The sequence below is a fragment of the Balaenoptera acutorostrata genome, chromosome 7 (assembly GCF_949987535.1).
Source record: "Balaenoptera acutorostrata chromosome 7, mBalAcu1.1, whole genome shotgun sequence".
NCBI classification, from domain to species: Eukaryota; Metazoa; Chordata; class Mammalia; order Artiodactyla; family Balaenopteridae; genus Balaenoptera; species Balaenoptera acutorostrata.
This window is the reverse complement of record NC_080070.1, coordinates 52,889,798-52,909,924: the sequence shown is the minus strand read 5'-3', so window position 1 is coordinate 52,909,924 and position 20,127 is coordinate 52,889,798. Positions and strand designations below refer to the sequence as shown.

General features: G+C 41.0%; 1 protein-coding gene across 6 annotated transcripts in view; it reads left to right on the top strand.

Moving 5' to 3' along the window:
• Positions 1–374: 374 nt before the first annotated feature.
• The window catches only part of PALS2 (protein associated with LIN7 2, MAGUK p55 family member), a 112,875-nt gene continuing 93,122 nt past the window's right edge, over positions 375–20,127 (top strand). For 2 of the 6 annotated variants that reach the window (XM_057550308.1, XM_057550304.1), the window contains exon 1: positions 2,664–2,924. The gene's annotated coding sequence lies outside the window, so the exon portion shown is untranslated. Of the gene's footprint in view, positions 388–2,662; positions 2,925–3,347; positions 3,607–20,127 lie in introns of those variants that run through there. The other 4 variants (XM_007171495.2, XM_057550305.1, XM_057550307.1 and 1 more) reach the window with 4 other exon arrangements.

The following is a 20,127-nucleotide window of genomic DNA, read 5'->3' as shown; positions in this document are numbered from 1 at the left end:
TCGTTTTCAATCATAACATTCCACTTTCTTGGAACAAAGAATTTGTAACAGGTATGGGAAATGAATGGGTAGTGTCTCAGAAATGATGACCTCTCAGAAAGGTGGGCTGGCAAGCAATGATGAGAATTCCAAAGTTCATATTAAATCACTTTAAATTTATTCTGGCATGTCCCACCTTTAAAGTTTAGAGGAAGGGCAGAATGTCATAAAGTGGCACTATTATTTATAAAAGGTAGTGTTTTATAATATATCATATTTGATAAAATATAGGCACTGAAAGAGAAACTTCACTGCCAAGAGCATCCTGAAGACAAGCAATTGAAGGCAGGTGTGGAGCAAAACCATTTTTTTCTGGCTCTGAGGATGAGGCTGAGTCTTACAAGCATGGTAAGTCTCCATGTAATAGCTGTCATTAATTAAAGAACAGACTTGGAACTGTAAATGAAAGATAATTGTTCCTATATTCCTGCTCCCAAAGGCTGGGTCCCTGGTACATGCAGGGATAAGGGAGTTGGCTAGGACTGGTCCCAGCTGTAAGTCAGGGAGGACTACATGTTGTGATTTGAGGGGCAGAGACTCCCCTATCTCTCCCTCCCCAAAGCTTCCTCAGTAAACTTCATCCTATTTTCAGGGACTGGGGGTGGAGTAGAAGGTTAGTACCTTGCTTCCAGAACACCCTTGAGAAAATAAAAGCGTACTATAAGGGATCAGGAACACACCAGAAATGACACTCATCCCCTCTCCCTCAGAGGAGCTCAGGGCACTCCCTGGGTAGGAGGGGGGTGTCCTGAGGTTGAGCGTCAGAAGGAAGAAGAGAATCGAAGTTGGCAGGTCTGGGTAGGGTGCAGCAGGAATGAGCCATCGGGTCTCCCGTGGGAAGCTAATTGGTCTGGGAAGCAAGGAGGAGGAAAAGGAAGACCTGAAAGTTTTGCTGATTCTCTGAAAGGAGAAACCTCATTCTTCCCTTCTGTATCCGCCTCGCCTCACTCTTGGGCATGGGGCACTTGCTACCTCATTTCATCCAGCTGGCCTGACTACAAGGGAGGGGGGCGCTCAACACGTGTCCACAGTTACTCTGTATCCCTTAGTACATTCAGGTGTCCTTAAATGCTTCCAATTTCCCTTCCTCAGGTTTGCTGTTCCAGGAAAGAAGGTTCTAAATTAATAGGCTACAAACTCCCCCTGCATGTTGGTTTGCAAAATTAATGATCCTAACGGAAAAGTAAATTAATCTTTGATGCTTGGTTGAGGCTAAGAGAAAAATCATCGTTTTGGGGGCTGGGCCTTCTTAAACACGTCACCCAAAGCATTCTCTCCCTCCCTTCTGTGCTAACCACACTCACAGAGATTGGGTGGCCGGGGGCCGGCAGGGGGGGCCGGGGGGGGGTTCGGCGAGGGGCCGGACACGGTACAGCTTGAAACTCCATCTCTGAATCCAAAGGGCCATGTTGCAAACATTTATCAAATGCCTGGTTTGTGCAGAACAGTGCAACTGTGCCCAAGAGAAGCCAGGAAAGGCTGCATAGAGGAAGCCACCTGACGTGACGTTCCTCCCATGTCAAGTTTTACTTGCACTTTCTACATTCACGGTTTGAAAAGACTGCAGTATACATTTTGTAAAATGGAAAGAACACGTCCACAGTTCCTTCAGTTTTCGGAAGAACAGCTTTGCCAAAAGCCCCCATCACAGGTCTGAGGGTTCACAGATCTCTTGGGATTAGGTAGATGTTAAGGGAATCAGAAGTTCTCTGATTGTCTTGCTGTGTTTCTCTAGCCAGAGCCTCTGCTGCACTGCATTGCTCAGTTTCTTTCAACTGAAAAATTAAATCTGCGCTCCTGTCAAAACGCATCATCTGCACACCTGGTCACTCATCCCAGTTCACCAAGCTCTCGACAGAGTCGAGGTGGAAAGGATGGCAGTCCCCACTTCCGAAGTCTGGGAAGGCCAGATGTTTGGGAGGATCTGAACAACTGGTGTCCTGGGAGTTCCACGGGAGACCCGGTGCTATGAAAAGAGCTAGTGTCCGTCCATTTCCTAGAGTGTGAATCAGCCGGGTTGGGCCTTCGGGAGAAAATTCGTGAAGGACATCGTCAGAGCTATGGAACCTGCCAAATACACACGTCAGAACCAGGGGTGTGAGTGTGAAGGGGGAGGGGGGAGATTTTCAGAGGCTTTTCTTCGAGGTCTATTTATCCTTTGTGCCCCACGACTGGTGGGTTCTTAGAACGTAAACTCTTGGTAAGGGCCGGGAGGAGCCTCTTCCGAAAACGCCCAGGGGAGTATCTTGCTCATCAGTAAATGCTGAATGACAGCGGCAATTTCGGTCTGGAAGACCCGGCGCGGATTGGGTCTGGTGACCCTCTCGCGGGCGCGGCTCGGGGCCAGGACCGGGGAGACCCTGGAGAGGCGGCGGGGCGCGGGCGGCGCATCTGGCCGGGACGCCGCCGTCTGCGGGCGCTCGGAGGGGGCTCCACCTGGTCGCCGCGCCGCGGCCGGAGGGGCGGGGCCCGGCTTCCCCGAGGCGGCGGCGCCTCCTTGCTCCCGAGCGCGCACTCCCCGGCGTCCGGCGCACGCGCGAGGCCGGGAGGGAGCGCGCCCCGGCGGCGGCGGCGGGAGCGGGAGCAGGAGGGGGAGGAGGAGGAGGCGGTGGCGGAGGCGGAGGAGAAGGGCGGCTGAGGGGAGGCTGGCCGCGCGCGCGGTGGTGGCGGCGGCGCCGGCGACCTGAGCCGGGCGGAGTGGAGAGCGACGGAGGGGGCGGAGAGAGAGGGAGGTGGAGGGGAGTGAGAGCCGCATTTCCAGTTCCCAACTACGAGTCCCGAGTTTGTAGATGGGGCTGCTTGGCGGCGCCTGCGGCTGAGGAAGAACAGCGGCGGCGGGAGGAGGGGAGCGACGGCGGCGCGGAGGAAGCCGAGGTTGCGAGCCGGTGAGTTACCGGGGCCCCCACTCTCTCGGGTAACGGTCTCGCCGCGCGCCGAGCCGGCCGGGGGGCGCCCTGTTGCTTGAGGCTTCGCGCCACGCGGGGACCCCGGCCCGCCCCGCCCCCTCGGCACCTGGGCTCGGGCGGGCGGCGGGGGCGGCGGGGGCTGCTCGGCTCGTCTCGCGCGGGAGGGGCGCGCTCTGCTGGGCCCCCGGTTCCTGGGCTGCGGGCGTGCGGGCTGGCGGGCCGGGCGCGGCAACGTGTCTGGCCCATGCTGCCGGCCGCCGCGCCCCGCTCTCCGCCCGCGCTCCCCGGCGCGGCCCGGGCTGGGGCAAGGCTGCGGCTGGGGCTGGGGGCGCGGGGCCCCCTCCGAGAGGGCGCCTGCACCCTCTGCGGCGAGAGTGGCGTTAAAGCATGAATGGAGAGCCGCGCCGGGGACGGCGGTTGCCGTGACTGACACCTTCGGGGTCGGTCCCCAGTGGGGGCGACTCCGCCGGCTTCTGGCTGCCTCTCGAGCTCCGAGTTCTTGGGGGAGGAGGCTTTCGGCGAGTACTGCTGCCACTTCCGAGGCACGAGACTCCAGTTGTTTGGCCAGAGTGGTTTTGGGCCGAGCACACGCTGCTCCGGAGGCGTTTGCGGCTGAGGCAGTGCTTTCCGATTCTGAGTACGTTGGTCTGGAACCAGAAAGGTGCTGGCTTTTTTCGTTTGTGGTTTTTTGGGGTTTTTTTCTTTTTTTTTCTTTTTTTTTTGGCTTTTTTGGCGGGGTGGAGGGCCAGGAGCGAGTCGATGGAGGGATCTTACGGTCGGCGTGATGACAGGATGTGGATTGGTTGGTGGGTGTTTTGGCAGAAGGACTTTTTAACACTTTCTTGGGAGTTTAGTCTCAATCTCCCCAGCTCCTGGGATTACGGCTGGAGATTACATCCATTCAACTTCCATCAGTTGGGGCACGTAAAAGGGGGTGGGGGCAGGCGAGGAAGGTGATTGAAGGCTGATGGGGAAGCTCAGAAAATTCTCCGCATTACTTATAAACAGCCGGTTAAGGTCAAGCTAGCCACGTTTTACTCTTTTTCCATGCCTTTGGGGATGGTTGGAATTTTACTTTGTGCTTCCTGACTTGGTCTTCTTGTTATATGGCTCGGAACAGCGGAGGTGCGTTAAATCGCTCTTCAATGAGAGTATGGTTTAGCAGCCATTTCTTCCCGTGAAATCTTTTCAGATGGTCGTTGGGAAACTTCCGTATGCCGAATATTTAGGAGAGGTAACACGCTGTTAACCAATGCGGAGATAGTTGCGGTACGCAGGTGAAACAACAGACCTCACGGTATTATTGTATCAGGCCTGATTATAGTCATGTCTTCTGAGGCCTGATTACAGTAAACAAAGAACTTTTGTGGGTTGTGTCATTTTGAGGTCATCTGTATCTGAAATCTATCATGTATTTAAATTCATGTTTAAATAGACGTTTGCACAATGTATTACTCTTTAAGGTCTATGCTTCTTTTAGTTTAGACTAGGGTTACATAATATACAAGTGGCAACATTTTTAATAGCTCTGTTTTTGTCCTATAGAGATTGTACACTAAATATCTTTATGCAAAAGAAAAAAAAAAAACCATTCCGGGATGTGTGTGTGTGTGCCCTTTTCTAATTGATGCCACTCAGTTGCTTTTCCACTTGGAATTTCAAAATGAATTTTTTCTTTTTTTACATTCTAAATCAAATGAACACTGGAAAAATTAGGGGCTTAAGCAAGTCTGGTAGCTCTATATAAGACAGCGTCATTTTTTGTTGTTCTGTAGGCCAACTGTTGGATTTTTTTTTTTTAACGAATCATTTTTTTTTCTTAAACATTCATGGGAGCAGTTTGCATTTTTCCTGAGTCTCATTTAAGGCTGAAATTGTTCCAGAAGACTACACAGCCTGCTTCTCTTCCTCCTCCCCCCACCCCCTCTTTTTAGCTTGGGATAACCAAGAAAATCATAATTGTGAGACTCCGTGTATGTTATCTATATTCTGCTTTTAAAATTGAAGTTGAGTATTTACCGTCCCTTTATATACTTTACCATTTAATAATAGATGGTTAGCAGAAGACAACTGAGATTTTAATTAGATGCCCCTCACTTTTTTGACATCCAAGCTTTGTTAAAAGTAACATCAGAAAATTATTGCAAGTTACAAATAATACAGGGTTAGTGCCGGTCAAAGACTACCTAATTATAAAAACACCGAGAAAATAAATGTTAAAAGAGGCAAGAGGAGCCATTTGTACTTTTTTTTTTTTTTTAATTTTATTTATTTATTTATTTTTGGCTGTGTTGGGTCTTCGTTTCTGTGCATGGGCTTTCTCTAGTTTTGGCAAGCGGGGGCCACTCTTCATCGCGGTGCACCGGGCCTCTCACTGTCGCGGCCTCTCTTGTTGCGGAGCATAGGCTCCAGACGTGCAGTCTCAGTAGTTGTGGCTCACGGGCCTAGTTGCTCCGTGGCATGTGGGATCTTCCCAGACCAGGGCTCAAACCCGTGTCCCCTGCATTGGCAGGCAGATTCTCAACCACTGCGCCACCAGGGAAGTCCCAAGCGCTGTACTTTTTATGTCACTTGCTGTATTATAAATTACCTAGTTCTAGGTGGTTTTTTAAAAAGAGTGTCTTGCAAATTAGACATTAGGTTTTTAGCACTGGTTATAATTTTCTTTAACAAGGTGGTTCATTTAGTAAGTGACTAAATTTGTATCAGAACATCACTTCAGGTAGATGTAGTTAACTTGCAAGGGATGTGCTCTTATTTATTTCCGGAGGAATGAACACCTGTCCATTTAGATAAAACAAATACTGGGCTGAGGATATCATTAAATTATTCCTAAAAAATTGTACTGAGAAAAAAGAACCTATAGATTCTTTCCTTCCAAAAATAGTGTTCACATTTATGAATATCATAAGAGCAGAAAAGCATACGAGGTCTCTTCACTGATATGGTGCTAGTATTGAATTAAAGATTTGATTTCTTCATTGTAGTTACCAGATTCTGCATAGATTACTTTTGGTCAGTCTCACAGGAGCTGCGATCATTTCCCAACTCTTCCTGTTATTTGTATGTGGCCACTGGGGGGAGACTTTACAATTTAGGTTGACCGTATCCCTCCCTCCCATACACCGCTACTAATCATCCCTGAGCACTTTGCCAAACTGCTGGAAATATGTTGAGGAGGATGCCCTCAGCAGAATCAAGTCTTGATCGAGGTGTCTAAATGACTTTTATTTCTTTAACTCACACCACACTCAAAAAGTACCTCTCTTTATAGATTGTGTTATTAACAGTCTACTTTTTGGTTACATGGGCTACCTAAATATCTAACACAGTGTAAGGTGAGATTCATGAATACATTAGAGCTTTCAAAGATCTGACTTTACTGATATTAATCTTAGAAGCAGTGCAGGTTTAATTACTTGCTTTGCTTATATAGATATTAGTTGTCCAGAAAGATCTGGAGAGAACACCGTCTTATGTGAGCTGTACTGTATCCAAACCTCTTAAAGCTGATTGTTCTCCTAATTTAAAAAGCTTTCAGAGGAAAAGATACTGAAGCATACTTTGTACCTAATTTTTATCATGTAGGGGAAGTTCTTCCTTTATCATAGTAATAGAGATAAGATTGAAACCCACGACTTTGTTGACCATTAAGCTGTAGCTATTCTCAAGAGATACAATAAAGTCAGAGAAGTCTAGTTTCCAGTTTTCTCTTCTGACAATATTTAACTTTGTTAACGTCCAATTCAATAATAGTGAACTCAGCAAAGGATGTTATTTTTATAGTAGCTTAGAAAAGACTTAAGTTTTTAAGTTCTTCTTTAAGACCTTTGTGCAATCTTGATCATAGCATATAGATTCATTCACAGTATAATAAGTAATACAGAGTTTGAAGTAGTTTCTACCATCTTTCCTAGTTTCTTCTTTTTTAAGATGGCTTTGCATTTTTTTCTTAAAACATTTCATAATCCTCCAGAAGAGATATTTTCTGCTTAGGAAATGCTCATTCCTAGCTAACCTCAACATTGTGTTTAATACTTGGGGAGTAGTTTCTAAAGGTTTGTAAAGTTATCACTGATGCAAAGCAAAATGAGAATTAAAGACAATGTAGTGAGTTTTTCATAAAGCTCAAGTTATTTTCAAATCCTTTCCTCTGCCTACTAGTTCCTATACATGATCTGATTCCTACTTACTTTACCAACTTACACCTTTCCCTCTTAGATCAATTACTCCATTACCACTTCTTTATCATGCCCCCTTGTTCACCATATTCCGTCTACACTGCCCTTCTTTTTTTCCCTCAGAAATGTCATGGCTTGTTCCTGACTTAGGTCTGTTCCCTCTGCCTGGAATTCTCATCCAAAAACATGACACAACTGGCTCCTCATCATTTCAGGTTTCAGTTCAATTACCTTCTCAGATGAGCATTATTATCTAACCACCCTGTCAGAATGTCACCATCCTCATTTCCCTGTATCCCATTACTTAAATTTTTTTCTGCAAACTGTTTATCATATCTGAAATTGTATTTTTATTTTATTATCTGTATACTCTCACTAGAATGCAAGGTCCATTAGAACAGAGATTTTTATCTCTTTTGTTTAACAGTATAGTCCAAGAACTTAGACTTGTTCCTGGCACACAGCTGTCATTAAATATAAATATTCCTTTTTTTAAAATTTGAGGTTCTATCCCTCCTGAGGCTTTGGTGTTAAAATGTTCCTTTATGAAATGATTTGAGTAGATGATAGTTGTAGTAAGTAGGCCACTTTTGGCTGTAAGTAACAGAAATCCATTCTAACTGGTATGAACAAAAAGTGAGATATACTGTAAAGATGCAGGAGTGTCTAAAGGAATCCAAGGGTTCGGACTCTGGAACTCCAGTGCCAGCAGGATACACTTCATCTCTTCTCTTTACTCTTCACTGTGCATTTGCTTCACATCTTCTAATGCTGTAGAGGACCACTTCCTAGTCCTCTTAGTAGAGGGCCATCAGCAGCTCCTTAATTTTCCCTGCACTGGCCCAGACAACAGGAAACAGAAACAGATTCATCTAGCACCCATCCCTCCCCTGTTCAACAAACTATAATACCATGTTACTAGAACTTGCTTGTACTTGGTGTAATCATGTGAAATAGGATTGGGCAGTCAACCCAAGTAGGTGCCCCAGTGATAATTCATTTTCACCCTTACCACCCGCCCCCCCAAAAGGCTGGTTTCCCCTCTTTTAAATTTTGCTGCTATATGTAGTTGGAAGATTTGAAAAGCACTGTCCTGGGTTTATATAAAAACAATGTCCTTTTATGGAAGGAATTTACCATCTGGTTGAGGATAATATATACATGAAGGAAAGAAACAGAGTGGCATGAACTAAGGAAAATATTTGCAACTTGTATTATAGACAACAAGCTAACTTCCTTAATATATGAAGAGTACCTGCAAATTGATAAGAAAAAGACCAACCATAAAGTGGGCAAAGATCATGAACAGATAATTCACAGAAAAGGAAATTCAGATCGTTCTTAAACATATATATCAAGATATTCAGCCTCACAATATAAATATCAAAAATTAAAACTATGAGATACTATTTTCAGCTATTAGATTGGCAGATCAAAAAAGTTTGATAGTACATTTAAAATTTTTTATTTTATATTGGAGTATAGTTGATTAACAATGTTGTGTTAGTTTCAGGTGTACACAGATTCAGTTATACATATACATGTATCCCTTTTCAAATTCTTTTCCCATTTAGGTTATTACAGAGTATTGAGCAGAGTTCCCTGTGCTATACAGTAGGTCCTTGTTGGTTATCTGATAGTACTTTTGAAGAGGATAGAGACTAACAGATGTTCTCACGCATTGCTGGTGGAAGTATATATCAATAGAATTTGATGTGATTGAAATTTCTGAAGATTGCTAAGGTAAATAGAACTACCTGGGAATATGTATAAATTGGTGTAGCTTTTTATGGGAGAGGAAAGAACTAACTTATTTACCTGAACACTAACTTGTGTTGCTTTATTTTTGGCTTTAATCGTGAAATAAACCCAGGCAAAGATAAAACCAGCAAGATTCCACACACACACACACCCCGCCCCCCAACACACACACAAAGGAGATTTTTTTTTAAGGATCATATTCAGTTCTCCTTCCCAGGTCACCTTTTCTTCTACCCTAGTACTGGTGAAGTTTGTGTCTAAATCACTGAGATTTCCATATACTTTGTATCTTTTCAGAGCCTTGTACTTTGTTAGCTACTAAGTAACAGTTAAGTAAAGATTGAAGTGAACAGGGCTTAGCTTATTGGCTTTTTATAGCCACTTCATAATTTTATGCTTTTGGAAATATTTTGTAAAAAATGATTTATAATTTCACTTAATATATGTACTTCGGATTTTATTACAATAAATGGTCATAGAACACTTTTATAAGTTTATTATATAATATATTAATGGAACTTTTACATGGTTCCTTTGTTCTATGAAATATTGTTAGATCTTAGTTGGGTTAGAAAAATGTTGTGGAAAGATGGGGGAGGGCAGCTGAAATTCGTGGACCTTTGCTAGAAAAATTCGTGAGAAAGCGTGAGGAAGATGACTGAGCAGATCAGGGCCACATGCTTAGGAAAGGAAAAGGAAAGAGTGAGGGATTTATAGAAAGTCTGTGGTGGAACCCAGAGGGGCTACATCTTGGGAGAAGTTTTAACCTAGGAAAATGCTGTTGATTTAGTTGAATGCATACTTTGAGGATACATTATATCCTTCATGAGACTTTAATTCTGTAGGTCTTTTGCCATGAATTGGCTCTGATACCGGGGCTCTCTACCTGAGTGGGTATCGGAATCCTTTTAGAGTTATCCCACACCAAAGGATTCTAATTTAGTAGCTCTGAAGGGCGGCCAGAGCATGTTCATATTTTTTAAATCCCCAAGAGCCAATATTTGTAAAATAATACATCCTATAAAATATTCTTTTTAACGACCAAATCAGTCAGCATAGCTTTTATGGTCCTTTACCATTTAGATAACTAACCTCAGAAGGTCTGTCTCACCTTTAGTCTCTACTTTAGCCAGATTGATAGTCTACAAGCATCTAATTGATTTCCATTGCTTTGCTCACTTTCATGCTTTCCCCTTCTTTGCCCCCTTGTTTCTTTTCTGCTAATAAATGTTTAAGCTTGCCTCCCCCAAGAAGCTGTCTTTGGCTGGCCTCATCCACCATTTATCTTTTCAGTATAGGACAAATTATAACGTAACACTGACATAGCTGGTAGGTACACATCATATGAGGGGCTGATTCATGTGTTTTCACTCCTGAGTCTTGTGTATGTATTCCCCTGTTTTACTGTTTGAACATCCTTATTTTTTCCTCTTGCTACCACGAGCTTGGAGCTTAGACATAGTTGGCTTAGCATCGATAATGGCATCAGCAGTATATTTGAATGCTTACTATGTTTCAGGAGCTTTGCTAAGTGTTCTCCACACGTTATCTCATTTGCTCATCAACAGATTTTTAAAAATCAAAACCTTTTCTGATTGAGTTGGTTTCCTGTGGCTGCTGTAACAAATTGCCACAAACTTGGCGGCTCAAAACAAAAGAAGTTTATTCTCTCACAGTTTTGGAGGCCAGACGTCTGAAATCAGTATCATTGGGCGGAAACAGGGTGCTCCCTACAAAAGCTCAAGAAAAGACTATGTCCCTTGCTTCTTCTGCAGTTGCTGGTGGTGCCAGAATTCCTTGGCTTGTGGGTGCATCACTCCAGTCTTCAAGGGCAGAATTTCAAATCTCCCTCAGCTCTGTTCTTCTCATCACATTTTCCTGTGTGGGAGAGAAGGAGAACTCTCTCCTTGCCTCTCTCTCATAAGGACACATATGAGACCCCCCGCTATTGTTCCAGGATAATCTCCCCGTCACAGGATCCTTAACTTAATCACAGCCACAAAGATCCCTTTTGCAAATAATGTAACATTCACAGGTTCCAAGGACTAAGACATGGATATCTTTTGGGGGACCATTTTTCAGTCTACCACTGTGATAATTCAGATGGTCCAGAAAAGGAGGGCTGGTAAAAGTCTTTTTGCCCCACCCTCATTCCTCTCTTTCTATATCAGTGTTTCTAAGCTAGAGACAATTTTGCTGTCCCCTCAGGGACATTTGACTATCATAACCGGGAGGCAGTTGCTGTTGGCATCTCTCAGGTAGAGGCCAGGGATGTTGCAGACAATGTACAGGACAGGCCGTCCCTCACAAAGAATTATCCGACCCAAATATCATAGTGCTGAGGTCGAAAAACCTTGTCCTAAAGGTAACTATTGCCAATAGTTTCTTGTATATCATTCCTGAAAAAAAAATCTTATATTAGCACATATGATGAGTAAAGCCCTCTGATATGATTTGATTATGTCTGGTGGTAGTTTTTGGTTGATTGAAAGTTGATTTAAGTGAAGAGTCATAAAAAATGACTCAATATACCTTAAATAACATATTTTCACTTTCAAAATATAAATATACATGCGTGCGCCAATCTTTGAGTATGTATCTTTTTTTTTTTTTAATTTTATTTATTTATTTATTTATTTTTGGCTGTGTTGGGTCTTCGCTTCTGTGCGAGGGCTTTCTCTAGTTGTGGCAAGCGGGGGCCACTCTTCATCGCCGTGCACGGCCTCTCACTGTCGCGGCCTCTCTTGTTGCGGAGCACAGGCTCCAGACGCGCAGGCTCAGTAGCCGTGGCTCACGGGCTTAGTTGCTCCGCGGCATGTGGGATCCTCCCAGACCAGGGCTCGAACCCGTGTCCCTTGCATTGGCAGGCAGATTCTCAACCACTGCGCCACCAGGGAAGCCCTGAGTATGTATCTTTTGACTGGAGCTCTGGGTCAACATTCTTATATAAACTTGTGTATTATCACCGATCCTAACTTAGGAGCAAAAACTTAAAAGTTTGTCAAGGAATCTGAGTGTAGGATCCTTGTAGTGTTTTGTGACTCCTGGATTGTTTATAGCTGTCTTGCTTACACTTAATTATACAGCAATTTGGATTTTTTGTTTTCTTGTTTTGTCACTTGCTTTCTTTGGGTCTTTCCAAAGCATTCAACTTGGTTTTCATATGAAGAATAATATAGCTCTCATGGTCTTGTATCAAATATAACATATATATATATATAGGATGTGTGTGTGCGTGCACACGTGTATGTGTATAAAGAAATCCAATTTTGTACAGAAAAGAATGGCTAAGATATTGCAAGTACTTCTTCCAGTTGTAGCTCACTTAAATAGCTTCTCATCTGGTGATACGGTGAGAGCTAATGTCACAGTTACTTCCAGATTTTTGGAAGTTTTAGAAAATTTTGTTTTAATACTATAATGACAGAGTTTATAAATTATATGATATTACCGTAAATACTCTATTGCTGTTACCATCTTAATGCTTGAGTTACTTTTCATTAACTGTAACAAATATTATTTGGAGTTTTGCTTACTAGCAAAACATTTTCACTGTTCCTTATATAGTGAAATGATACAGTTTCTTGAAACTGGGTACTTTATTATTTTCTTACTCAGCAAGGCAAGAGAGTTAGCGATATGGGTTGTAATTCCAGTTTTTCCAACTTCCAGCTCTTTTACTTTGTTCAGGACACAGAGCTCTGTGTGGTATAAACAATACGCTTGCTGGCAGAGACTCTGGTGTTACTACTAAACTCAATATACCTTATCTCTAAAATAGGGATTATAACATCTACTTTGTAGGGTTGGTGTAAGATTTTAATTGGATAATATATGTAAAGGGTCTAGCACAGAGTCTGGTACAGTAAATATCAGTATCCTTTTCTTCTCTTACTGTTTGGTACAGTGTTATGTGTACAGTGGATAATATTTGTTGAACAAATATGTCTTCAGTGCCTTTGCTTGATTCATACTTTCACTTTTTTCTTTCCAGTGTAAGAGCTATGTCTGTTAGTAAATATTTTTTAAAAGAACTTTGCTTTTAAAGTAGTCCAGTAAGTTATGTGCTGTTGACTAAATAAGTCTTATTTCTATATGACATTTCAGTGTGTTTACAAAGGCAAGTTAAATATTGGGTGGAAAGATGACTATGTAACCTCAAAAATTCCTTCCAACGTAATCTAAAATTTTTATAAACTTCACACAATCCTGAGTTTTCCTCCTGCTTTCCCCCTAAAATCTAAAGAAGTAAGTAGTGTTTGAAAATGTAGCACTTTGTTTGGAATGAAAAAAATGACCATACTTATAATATGTTCATAATGGTCCATTTACCATATAATAGGAATTCTTTAGTATTTGGAATGAATGTTGCTGTCTTTAAGTGGATTTGTCTTTTTATTTTACCTTGAATATGTATTTTTATATACATATAATAAAATGTTTTACGGGAAGTTTCATTTTACATAAAACTATTTGCCTTTTTATTCATCTATTACATATCCTAGCTGGGACTTTGGTATAAGAAACTTGGGTAGCTGAGTTAAAGAAATCTAATTCATTGAAGTTGCTTATTTTAGAAAGTAAATGATGGTCATGCGTAATTTTATATAAGTTGATTCAGATGTTTTTAATTTTCTTTTTTAAACTAGTATTTTGGAATGGGGGATAAATGAAAAAAATTAAACCACGTTTTTAAGAAGGTTGGAACACCCTGGGAGGCACATAGGCAAAGCCATCACAGTATGCACTTGCCATCCTTAGCACTGGGTTCTTGAAAAACCCAAGGTAGAGAAGTTTTCCCTGAAGGAATTTAAACTGTTGTGGGGGAAGTAGGATTAAGGAGTCTGAGATTGTGAATGAACCCTTAAAAACCTTATAAACTTTTAATGTCCTCCCAGTTAAAACATTAAATATATCAAACAAATTATCGATGACATTTTATGCAATTCAGTTTGGAAATACCGGGTACTATACAACTAGTTTGCATTTACCACTACTTCCTTGAAAGAAATGTTTCAGGATTTCCAGTCTTGGGGTAGGGGGGGACAGGAAATGCTTCATAAATCCTAAGAAGCATTTTTAGGACGTCTTATTCAGAGCCTTTCTTATTTTCACTTAAAGGTTACTAACTTCAACTTCTTTTTCTAACTGTTGTTTTAGAGATAGCATAACTTGGATATTTGAGGTAAAAGAATAAGCTTTTAGTAACCTTTATTTAACTCACTCAGCTCGCTATAGCCAAGTGGGTATTTATAGTTCCTTTCCGTCCGTGGTAACTTCATGCCAGTTCATGTCAGAACGTGACATAGTGGGACACTGACTTGGCTCTGATTGTCCTTCCATTCTCATCTCTGTTCTCTCCTTCCCAACAGACTGTGATTCTAGATCGAAGGCTGGAAATTTGTTTTGTCTCTGTTTCTATCTCTTTTAGGAGTGCCCAGCAAATATCTTCTACTCCTACTCTGCCATCTCCTTATTTCCCTTCCAAACCCGCAGTTCCCTCTCTTCCAAAATATCTCCAGAAACAACAGCTTAGAATTTGTTACACTCAAATAGAAATCTTTACCAAAAGTAAATCTGTGTATATATGTATATACTGGAATTTCACATAATACAAAGGTTATTTTATATCGCTATTTGAGGGAAGAAATGGTCTTTGTGTCCCCTCAGCCAAGCATTGTCCCATGATCTTAGGCAATGCTTGATATTTATTATTGAGCAAATTAGGAAACCTCAGAAATTACCATATAAGTAGTGGTTTATCATGTGCAGCAGACTGTAGGTTCTGAGATGGTTTAAGAAAAGAAATTCTTATCTGTAGGGAGGGACTTGCTGCTCATTTGAATGGATTAATTTTTGAGGTAAGTCCTAAGATGCTTTTAGCTCTAAAACTTTGATTGTAAAAAAGCAAGAAGGGGGCCATCAATTGATTAGGTATTGAATAGCCAAGAAAAAAAGAATATTGTTGGGTGAGGTAACATGAATGAAGGCATTTGGGTGGGAATGAGATAATGTGGTTGTAGGTATAGGAAGTAAAAAGATCAATGTAGTCAGGACAGAGTTTGTATTAGAGAATAGAGGAATTCAGTTGAATAGATGGAAGGCTAGATTTTTAAAAGAGAAATTTAAGCATTTCCAGATGGCAGAAAGCCCTATTTTTCTAATGCAGTATTGTCATTAAAATGATATTTTAACGTGATCTATGTGATAGTCTTATGCTGAGTGGATTACAACAAAGAAGAGAATAGTAGTAGAAGACTTGCAGTGGTAATTTAAAGGTGAAGCAGCGAGAGCTTGGAAGACAGGTGGCAGAGAGAATGGGGAGTATAAGATGAATATAGGGAAATTGTGAATTCACTGTGTCTGATCAAATGGAATATAGAGGTACTTTTCAAGGTAGTTTTCAAGGGATTCCTAGGCAAAGGACAGTCCCTGGATTTTCAGGGTTTGGGGATCTTTTCCGAAGATAAGCCCTGTTCTTGTTTTAAAGGTTCATTTAGGTTCTTATTTTTAAGTAAGTTGTTACATTCCTTAGATTTAAGCAGGCTGTTCTCAACTATATTTGACCCTTTTTATTATTATTAAAGGATAGAAAAGTTCTTTTGAGACCACTTACCTGGGTATTACTTAGTAAGTCAAATTTCATTTGGACCAGCATGATATACTGTTAACTTTCAAAGGAAGGGTATTTACCGTAATGATGATGGAGGCGCTGTGTCCGTGTTGTCCTGGAGGGGAGGGACAGAGAAACTAAAAATTAGGAAAAGGGGAAACTTAGAAAAGCAAGACGCTGATAGTACTGATGAAGATGATAAGAATATTAAACCAGGAATATTAAATTTTAAAAGCATTCAAATGCCTGAAAAACAATTAAAACAGTGTTAGAAGTTGTGGGGAAATACGAGAAGTCTGTGATTTGATTTTTATTATCAGAAGGCATATATAAAGAATGGTCATGGGCCTTCCTCTCTGACTTTTTTTTTTTTAATTCATCAAAAAACCATATCGTAAATACCTCTTGGAACCATGGTCATACTTTCTCTAGAAAGCCAAATTATTATGAGACATTTACTGGGTGATCAAGAAAAGTGAGGTGATTTTGATGCTAGAAACATCAAACTTTATTAGCTTGGTTTGCATTGTATTTCAGTGTATATTGTGTAATTGTGTATATTGTATTTCAGTGTAATCAATGTATATTCTAAAATATACCACTGATTCTTTAAGGGGGGCAGTTTTGCTTCCCACGGGATATTTGGTAATATCTGAAGATTTTTGATTGTCACAATTTGGATAAAGGTACTCATTAGCATCTAGTGCTTAGAGGCCAAGGATGCTACTAAACAATTTATAGGACGGTTCCCCATAACAAGGGACCAAAATGCCAGTAGTGCCAAGATTGAGAAACTCTGGAATATGGAGTAGGCAAATTCTTCCTGGGGAATTTTAGAGACCTGGTCAATTTATTATTTCCTTTTTTCTAGATTTGACCAGGTATTGCCTTCTGTTAATGCACTTTCTTCCCACAGCTTACAATACACTTGATTGTCACTGTTTTCTTTATTGTGTTCTTATCCTATGGCTATATCTTGGATACTTTGATTAGACAAATATTTCCAAATACTTCGACCTGTCTTCTCTTAGGGTGTCATTTTTCTGCTAGGACTGTGTATCTTGTGTTTCGTTTTACTAATTTAATTCTTGAGGGATCACCCTATTTTCAAATTCTGAGGGCCTCTTGATGCGATTTCTTAAGTACTTTCTTTTGTAAGAAGGCTTTTTCATGTGCTTCAAGTCCCAGGTCTGGGTTGAGCTAGTTTTTGAGTCCAGGGTTTTTTTTTTTCTGATGATGTTTGTATCCATTCTAATATTTTCGTACAAGGTAATTTTTTTTCTGACAATATTTGAAACTGTTGTAATCGTTCTATTATACAAGTTTATTTAAATGAAATGTTTAACTCCAAGAAAAACCATCTAGGAGTTATTTCTTTTAGAATAATTTTATCCCTGCTTATAGATAAAGATTACCCTACATAAAACAGTTGCATATGAAAAGGTATTTTAAAAGGTATTAGAATGGTTTCATAATGATAAGTGAAAAACATTAGGAACCAGTTTATTTTTTCCTTAACATACCTCAATTTGATGTTCATCTAAACATATTGACCATTTAGTAAAATATAAGTGCAGTATGCCTGTGTATACAGTTGACCCTTGAATAACATGGTGGGTGGTGGGGTGGAGGGGCTGGCAGTCTGTGGATATGTATCATTGGCCCTCTGTATCTGTGGTTCCTTGGCACCTGTGGGTTCAACCAACCACGGATTGTGTAGTACTGTAGTATTTACTATTGAAAAATATCCACGTGTAAGTGGACCCACACAATTCCAACCCCCATTATTCAAGGGTCAGCTGTACTAGCTACTCTGTGTACAGGAAAGGAATAGGGAGGGAAAGCAAAAGTATAAAGAAATTATGTAGTAGTCAGGATGTGATGGATCCATATTGTGTGTGTGTGTGTGTGTGTGTGTGTGTGTGTGTGTGTGTTGAAAATTTGTCATCTTTGAGAAGCGAAGTTCTGGAGTAAGTGTAGGGTTTTTTTTTGTAGTAAATATTTTCTGTCTACTTCTAGTACACATAACTTATATCTTAATCTTCCATTTTCATCTGTGCAAATGTTTCATTAATTGACCTTCCATCAATCTAAAACTGATCTGCCTCACTGATAGATCGCTTGTTAAAAAGAGGCTTTCATTGGTTTGTTAAGCGACATATTCTGGAACTGCACAACAGAACCATCCTACCCCAGCACTTCAAATGTGCGTAGTTATTGTTTTGAGTCTTGACTCCTTCCTTGGGCTTCTGTCAGCCGTGGAGAGCACTGCAGTTGCAGCTGCTGCCTCACAAAAGAGGTTTCGGATCCTCAGTGCATGAGCACACAACCAGCATCAGTAAGTCTGTTTTAATTCAGGAGATACTTTAGCTAAGAAATATTTAAATGCCGGAAGAGACTGCTCTTCTGAGTCTAGGAATTGTAGGGTAGTCTGATGCACTGCTTTTATCCTTGGTGTGCTGAACAACCCAGTTTATCTAAAAGGAGAGATTTATGTTGACTGATGAGCAGGACAGTTTTCCCTCCCATTACTTGTTTATATAAATTTATTTTTAACTTTTAAAAAATATTAATGATAAACAGTTAAAATAGTACAGAAGGATGAGTGTACAATGAAAGTTGCAAATTTTCTGTTCCCAGTTTTACTTCATAGAGTTATTCGTTGATAATAGCTTCAGATTTAGTCATATCAGTAAAGTGTTTCTCAACAATTGGTCTTTGACATTTTTGGCAGTACTGTGCTTTGTCTTGTGGGATTGTGCTGAACACCACTTAAAGTTTAGTGCCCCTGTTCTCTACCACAGCCATTGGAGCATCAAAGATGCCCTCACACATTTCCAAATGCTCCTGGGGAGGGGAGCAGTACTTACCCTGGGTGAGAGTTTTGTAAATTTTAAAATTACGCTGTGTGTCTTAGAAAACATGTGTCTATTTTTTCAACTTTACCCAGTAACCATTGACTCTACTATAAAAGAAGAATATTTGAGCACACATGCACTTCTCAAGGGAGACCCAGAAAGAAGTCCACTTGGGAAGAACTGCGCTTACCTCTGATGGCTTAGATTACAACATTTATTCAATCTTACCTGCATTCCTTTATGATAGTATTACTCTTGTGTTTTCAATTACCTTTTTTTTTTTTTTCTCTCTCTTGAGTGTTTTTTGTGATTTTTGAATTGTGAGCTCATGCTTGGCAGGGTTTTATTCAGGGGATTCTGTGCAGCCTGGTTAGGGGACACATTTCTCCAGGGAAGATTTGCTAAGGGTTTTCTTTGGCACCTGTGTAATTTCTCAGCTTGGGGTTTTCTGAACTAGGTAGGCATATTGGAACCCTGAATCCTTGAGAGTAGGCTGTGGTTACAAATTCTCAGGTGGTATTTGCCCCCTCATACAGAGTTCAAGCTGAAAAAGGGCTCATTTCCTCATTGTCTTCCTTGACCAACAGGGACAACTTTGCCAGGCCACTCTTTTACCAGGTGGGGCTTAGTCCTGTAACATCCCTGATCTATATGGAGGGGTCTAATTGGCATTTCTTCTTTTTGAACAGACCAAGGCCTAAACTGCTGCCTCTGAACTAGGTACTGAAGTCTGCAGACACTCCATGCAGCCATGACTCAAGCACATGCTTACCAGTTTGTTTTTATCCTCTTCACGTTGGCCCATGAGGAGTTTCTTGAGGACTTACCCTTGCACTTGAGAGGATGATTTTGGTGCTTTGGTTAGCATTTCTAGGCATTTTGTGAGAGAATTACTTTCAGATTTTCAAGTCCATCTTTTTGCTAGACATGCAAGCCTCTTCACCAGCTTTCGGACTTCTAGTATTTCCTAAAATTTCTGGTTTCTAATCTTTCATTTCTCTCCCATCTCACCTCTAGTACTGTTGGTGTTCCATTCTTTTTAAAAAGCACGGATTCTGTCATTTCAGTGGGACCTCAGGAGGGAGACGGTGTAGGCATGTGTGCTCAGCCTTCCATTGTGTCTGGAAGCTTGTAACGTAGTTTTTAGATCTAAGCCCATCGATGCTAACTGACCTGAAGAAAAATAAATCTCTGTAAATGCCTTTTCATTTAACTGTGATTTTTTTTTTTTAAGTTTGAACTTGAAGAGCGTGATGTTTGGCTATAAAAGAGGTGAAGGGACAAGGGATGGAGGATGAAGTTCAGGCCATTAACTGTGCAGTTGAGCAAGGCCTCCCTGGTGTGGGGAGCAGAGTGGGGATCTTACCATGAAGTCTAAATATATAGGGCAAAATTACAGTACAACAATGAGAAACTACAGTTTTCTTAGTTACATGCAATCAATGTTAACTGCAGTTTGTTTGGCATAATAATAAGAATTAGAGTTCAAAGATAAATAAGATGCCATTTCTGCCCTCAGAGAACCCGCTAATTTTGTGGTAGAGATAGAAATGTAAATGCAAATCCAATCACTTCTCATTATTCATTTTTTGTGGTAGTTTTGTTCTGTAAGTTCTCTGTGAACACTGAATTAGGGAATACTGAGCCATTGTTTCTAGGGTAAAAGAGGGTTAGGTTCCTACAAGCCTCTGATCACATTTTCATTAACTGGTCAATACATAACCTTGCTTTATGTGTGTTTCTGTTTAAAGACACCTTGAGATATATAT